At 39.5% G+C, this 6,898-nt stretch overlaps 1 pseudogene; it reads right to left on the minus strand.

Annotated features, from left to right (window-relative positions):
• Positions 1-5,069: 5,069 nt before the first annotated feature.
• On the minus strand, positions 5,070-6,389 carry LOC102954369 (annotated as a pseudogene).
• Positions 6,390-6,898: the final 509 nt, after the last annotated feature.

The raw sequence follows: 6,898 nt of genomic DNA on the forward strand, positions 1-6,898 counted from the left end.
AGGCCACTGCTAATAGCATTCTCAATGGGGAAAAACAGAGTTTTCCCCCTAAGGTCAGGAACATGACAAGGACGTCCACTCTCACCACTGTTATTCAACATAGTGTTGGAAGTCCTAGCCTCAGAAATAAGACAACACAAAGAAACAAAAGGCATGCAAAGTGGCAAGGAGGACGTCAAACGTACACTCTTCACAGATGACATGATGTGGAAAACCCAAAAGACTCCACCAAAAAGCTGCTGCAACTGATCTGTGAATTCAGTAAAGTTGCAGAATATAAAATCAATATACAGAAATCAGTTGCATTTCTATACAACAATAATGAAGCAGCAGAAAGAGAAATCAAGGAATTGATCCCATTTATAACTGCACCGAAAAACATAAAATACCTGGAATAAACCTAACGAACAGGTGAAAAATCTATACACTGAAAACTATACAAAGTTTATGAAAGTAATTGAAGACAGCACACACACATACAAATGGAAACACATTCCATGTTCATGGATTGGAAGAACAAATGTTAAAATGTTGATACTACCCAAAGCAATCTACATATTCAATGCATCCCCAATCAAAACTGCACCAGCATTCTTCTCAAAGCCAGAACAAACAATCCTAACATTTGTATGGAACCAGAAAAGACCCTGGATAGCCAAAGCAATTCTGAAAAAGAAAACCAAAGCTGTAAGCATTATAATTCTGGACATTCAAGCTGTATTACGAATCTGTAATCATCAAGACAGTATGATAGTAGCACAAGAACAGACACATAGATCAATGCAACACAACAGACAACCCAGAGATGGACCCACAAAAATGTATGGCCAACTAATCTTTGACAATGCAGTAAAGGATATCCAATGGAAAAAACACCATCTCTTCAGCAAATGGTGGTAGGAAAACTGGACAACATGCAGAAAAATGAATGGGGACCACCTTCTTACATCATACACAAAATAAACTCAAAATGGATGAAAGACCTAAATGTAAGGCAGAAAGCCATCAAAATCCTAGAGGATAAAACAGGCAACAACCTCTCCGACCTCAGCCACAGCAACTTCTTACTTGACATGTTTCTGGAGGCAAGGTAAACAAAAGCAAAATTTAACTATTAGGACCTCATCAAGATTAAAAGCTTCTGCACAGTGAAGGAAACAATCAGCAAAACTAAAAGGCAACTGGTGGAATGGGAAAAAAAATTTGCAAATGACATATCGGTTAAAGGGTTAGTATCCAAAATCTATACAGAACTTCTCAAACTCAACACCCAAAAAACAAATAATCCAGTGAAGAAATGGGAAAAAGACATGAATAGACACTTCTCCAAAGACATCTAGATGGCCAACCGACACATGAAAAAATGCTCAGCATCACTCACCATCAGGGAAATCCAAATCAAAACCACAATGAGATACCACCTCACACCTGTCAGAATGGCTCACATTAACAAGTCAGGCAACAACAGATGTTGGTGAGGATGTGGAGAAAGAGGAGCCCTTTTACACTGCTGGTGGGAATGCAAACTGGTGCAGCCACTCTGGAAAAAATATGGACGTTCTTCAAAAAATTAAGTATAGAACTGCACTATGACCCAGCAATTGCACTAATAGATATCTATCCAAAGGATATAGGAGTGCTGATTTGAAGGGGCATATGCACCCCAATGTTTACAATGTCCATTGACAATAGACAAAGTATGGATATACCTCAAATGTCCATTGACTGATGAATGGATAAAAAAGATGTAGTGTATATATACCATGGAATATTACTCAGCAATCAAAAAGAATGAGATCTTTCCATTTGCAACAACAATGGATGGGACTAGAGTGTATTATGCTAACTGAAATACGTCAGTCAGGTAAAGACAAATATATGATTTCTCTCACGTAGAATTTAAGATACAAAACAGATGAACATAAGGGAAGTGAAGCAAAAATAATATAAAAACAGAGAGGGAAACAAACATAACAGTCTCTTAAATACAGAGAACTAACTTAATACAGAAGGTTGCTGGAGGGCTGTTGTGTGGGGGGATGGGCTAAATGGGGGATGGGCAATAAGGAGGGTACTTATTGGGATGAGCAGTGGGTGTTATATGTAAGTGATGAATCACTAAATTCTATTCCTGAAATTATTATTACACTATATGTTAACTAACTTGGATTTATTTTTTTAAGAGCAATAGATACATAAACATTTTTAAAAAGTCCATATTCTAATTCAGTTCTGTTCGGTAGAAACAAAATGTGGACTACATATGTAATTTTAAATGTTCTATTAGTCATATTTAACAAAAAGAAAAAAATATATAAATGCATCTTCTTGCCATTATGCTTAGCACACTGTATTGCAGGGGTTCAATCACACACTTGCTACTTACATATGTTTTTGCCTAGCTTACCACTGCAAGCTCTTTAAGGGAAGGGTAGCTCCTCTCATTTGTGTACCTCCAGAGCCTGGCACAGGACCAAACACATAATTCAATCTCAATAATTATTTAAAGAAGGAAGAAAGAGAAGGATTTCAAGGAAGAGAGTGGGAAAATGAAAGAAGTGAGGGAAGGAAGGCATGAAAAAAGGATGGGTATTACTTGTTTGTTTTTCGTGACAAGGTTTGTTTGAAATTCAAAATGCATTTTTCCTAAGAAACACAGTATTATAATAGCTCAGCACTGGAATTAGACCACAAAATTTGTCCACATAATTTAAAACTTGGTTCACAAAATGTTTTTTAATAGTATTATTTATATACGATGTTGCGGTTATGTTTACATCATTAGCCATGTGAGAAAATAGGTCTTGAAAAATTGACTTATAAAAGCATTAAATACAACTTTGACCCTTAGGCAAATATGTTCTGAGCATGAAATGTCTGATTAACAGAAGGATATTTTGGAATGCACTTTGTTTATAATTTGCATTCAGTAAGGTAAACATAAAAGTGGCTCCTCATGGAAAAAAGAAGTTATTTGGGGCACTTGGGTGGCTCAGTCGGATTAGGCATCCGACTTCGGCTCAGATCATGATCTCACGGTTCGTGAGTACAAGTCCCACACTAGGCTCTCTACTGTCAGCACAGAGCCCACTTTGGATCCTCTGTCTCCCTCCCTCTCCCTCTCTCTGCCCCTCATTTGCTCTATCTCTCTGTCAAAAATAAATATTAAAAAGAGAGAAACTATTCAACTACATGTGAGGAACAGGACTGAGATTCATCACTGGTTTTAAACTTAAGATTGATAAAATGCTGTAAGGAACCTTGAGAGAAATGATTAGGGTAGTATATACAAAGATGTTTCATTTTCACTAGGGAACATATTTCCTATTTATTGCAACATGTAATCATGTGCTTTCTTGTTAACGTTTGGAAATAAACTTTGCCAACATGACAGAGTGATAAACCAATCACTTAGAGTTATCCTCTAAGGCTTTGTGGGTTTACAAGGTAGAATATACTTCTCAAATCCAGAGAAGGTAAAAACATAAAGAACAAAATATTTGAGTTGTTTGGATCACATTTCCTTTCCCTTCATGCTAGTGATATTGGGGCCTTGATAGATAGTTCTCTTTAAAATATATATAATATGGAATTAAATATAATATATAATATGGAATTAATGTTCATGTTTATTACCAGTATCTGAGCCTGAGTAGCTATGTCGCTTTGGAGTCCTAGGATAGCTTAAGATAGATAATTTAGCATGTAAAACAGGGGATTTTAAAAAATTAATATTACGTATCTCACAATGTGAGACAGTGCTTGAATCTTTCCCAGCTAGTTCCAACATTAATTCTGGATAAAGATGATATAAAAATGAGAAAAAACCACTTCTCTCATGTGACAGGTGACAGTGCCCCAGTTTTTGCTGTCTGCCATCACAGTTGCTTCCAAGAAATTGAGAACCTAGCTATTTACAACAACAATCTTCACATTCACATAAGAGAAACATATCATGGGAGGAATCCTCAAATGTTTCTCCCGTGAAAGTTCCACATATAGTAACTATGGTCTTTTCCCCACCTTCATTATGTAAAGAGCAGGGAGTATAAATATCCTATATATGCATACCAATGTTAGGAAAAAATAAAAGTAAAACAATCTTAAGACAATGGGTAGCAAGTACTGTGGTGTATCACTCAGGATTCCAGGTGATTCCCAGAGGACAGTTCTTGGCATTTCTTTGTCCAATGATGATGGTAAAGGGAGCAGCGCAGTGGCCATGGCCTGAAAATGCCTGGGTGGTCAGAGCTTATGTCCCCAGGCAATTCACAAAGCCCAGCAGAGGCAAGAACAACAGGTGAAAAAATTTTGGATGATAAGAGGGAAGAGATCACAAATATCAGGGTGTAAGCTCCAAGAGGTGAGGGGTATAGTTCATCCAACTCATCTTCTACTTCTTTATACAGCCTAGGAGGGCAGAACCACCACAGTCCTGGGGCAGCTGTTCTCAGACTGAGCCAATATACAAAGCAAGTAGAGTCAACTGGTACAAGAGGTAAATAGTATCAGATGCTGGGATGAGCCTCCAAGAGACCACTCATCTTTGGGACTGAAAAACTCCTTTCACCAGCTACGGAGACCAATGACTGCTGACCTCCCTCAGTCTGGTTCCTAGCTAAAAATTTTCTTCAACTGAAGGAAGCTGCCTCACCCAGGCCCTGCTCCTTCTCTGAAAGCAACCCACATGCAAGGGATGGCTGCTACATATGGAGGTCCACAGTCTGTGTCCACTCAACTCCATTGAGAAGGCATCTCGAAAGGCATACCTCAGCTCAAGGGTCAATGGTGGGATTGTCTGAGAGCACGGTGGTGACTCCATGATAGTTCTACCTCTCTGTCTGCCTAATTTCTTCATTCTCCAACAAGCCACGTGTACTTCAACTCAGAGTCTGTTTCATGGGAAACCTGACCTATGAAGGGAAATGGTGGTTACTAACTGGCACCTGCATGGTGGCGGATGAAACACCGTAGTCTTTTTTTTTTTTTAATAGTACAAGAGGCTTTATTGAGTACAGTGCAAGCTATAGTATGAAGAAGAAACAATCATTTAAAAACACCAGAGACCCTTACATACCAAAGGTTAAGAAAGAAATCAAGATTCCTGTTGAGCTGAGCTGTGCCTGGGATGAAGAATAGGACCATTCACTTCGATCCTTGGGTGCTTGGTATTTCCACTGGATGTAGTCAAAGATGCCTCACTATCTACTGATAGAGGCTCTCCAGCAGCTCCAGTGACTCCCCAGGGATAGACTGTGTATTCACTGATTGAAGAGCCCTTTCTAGGGCATGAGCTCTCCTATTCTTATTCAAAATATCACTCCCAGTGAAACAGAGAACATCGCAGTAATATTGATCCTTGGGTATCAACCTTGTATCAATTCTCCTGTATCCATACTCCTTTTCATCATTTTTACTGGGAAGCTAGAAAACACTCATGAACTTTGTTTTACCTTTTGACAGAGTACTTGTAATAAAACGGACCTTCTATAACTGCTCCATAACACAATGTAACAGCTTTGGCTGTTTGGTTGATTCAGAGGTAAAGCTTGGATGGGTCAGAAGGACATCCATATCATCAATGAACTCTTCACCTCTTCTGAAACTGCCACAGACTGTTATAACGTATTCAGGATCCACTTTTTTTTTTCTTGAGAGTGCAAGCCGGCAAAGGATAGACACACACACGCGCGCACACACACACGCACACACACACAGAGAGAGAGAGAGAGAGAGAGAGAGAGAGAGAGAGAGAGAGAGAGAGAATCCCAAGCAGGTTCTGCACTGTCAGCGCACTCACAAGCCATGAGATCATGACCTGAGCCAAAATCAAGAGTCAGATGCTTAACCGACTGAGCCACCCAGGCGCCCCTCAGAATCCACTTCTTAAACTTCAAATAGTACAATGTCTTGCTTCTGTAACATCTCTTCAGGATAAATTCTTTTCTCAAACTCCTCAAAATATTTCAGGCCAATTCACTGATCAAGGTTCAACTAATTTTCATTTTTTTTCCGAGACCTTCTAATGTTTAAATTCTTTCATCTGTAAACTTCCTTGCAGCAGATGGACCAATGCCACCAACCCGAGTCAGTAAATTGATAGATGAACTCGTATCATCCTACTGAATCTTCTCCAGCTTTTACAATTTTTCAGTCACTAAAACGTATCAATCTTGTCAGCAAGTTTTGTTACTACTTCAGGCAATTTCTTAGCTTCTGCTTCACTCTTTACTTTGTACGGATATTTGCTATCACAGATGCTACTTTTCGGTAAGCACTGTATACTTATGGATGGCCTGGGTCACCTTCTTCTCAAAGTCTGCAAGTTCTGTGAGCATGTTGGTGACTCCCCCACTAAGCATCTCCTGTGGTGCCTTTCATTTGCTCATGGTGGCTTGCCCCAAGGACCACTGAGTGCTCAGAGCTAGCGACTGGTCCCCTCCACCAGGCTTGAAGGACTTGCGGAGTTGGGGGAGGACCAACCCAGCTCTGGAAAAGCCAGAGCAACCTACTGAACAATGGCTGCCCCTAAACACTGTGCATATCCTTGTTATTGATCAAAATAGACAAGTATTAATGATAACACCACTGACTACCAATTTCTGCTTTTTATAAGGTCCAACTTTCTCTTTAAAAAAATGTTTTATTTATTTTTGAGAGAGAGAGCACAAGTGGGCGAGGTGCAGAGAGAGAGAGAGGGGGACAGAGGATCTGAAGTGGGCTTTGCACTGACAGCAGCAAGCCCATGTGGGGTGTGAACTCATGAATTGCAAGATCATGACCTGAGTCAAAGTCAGCCACTCAACCAACTGAGCCACCCAAGTGCCCCCAACTTTCTCCTTTTGCAGAAGAGACAATTAAGGCCTAAAAACAAAAATTATAATTTTTTAACCTCACC

Source organism: Panthera tigris, chromosome B4, assembly GCF_018350195.1.
Source record: "Panthera tigris isolate Pti1 chromosome B4, P.tigris_Pti1_mat1.1, whole genome shotgun sequence".
In the NCBI taxonomy this organism is placed as follows: domain Eukaryota; kingdom Metazoa; phylum Chordata; class Mammalia; order Carnivora; family Felidae; genus Panthera; species Panthera tigris.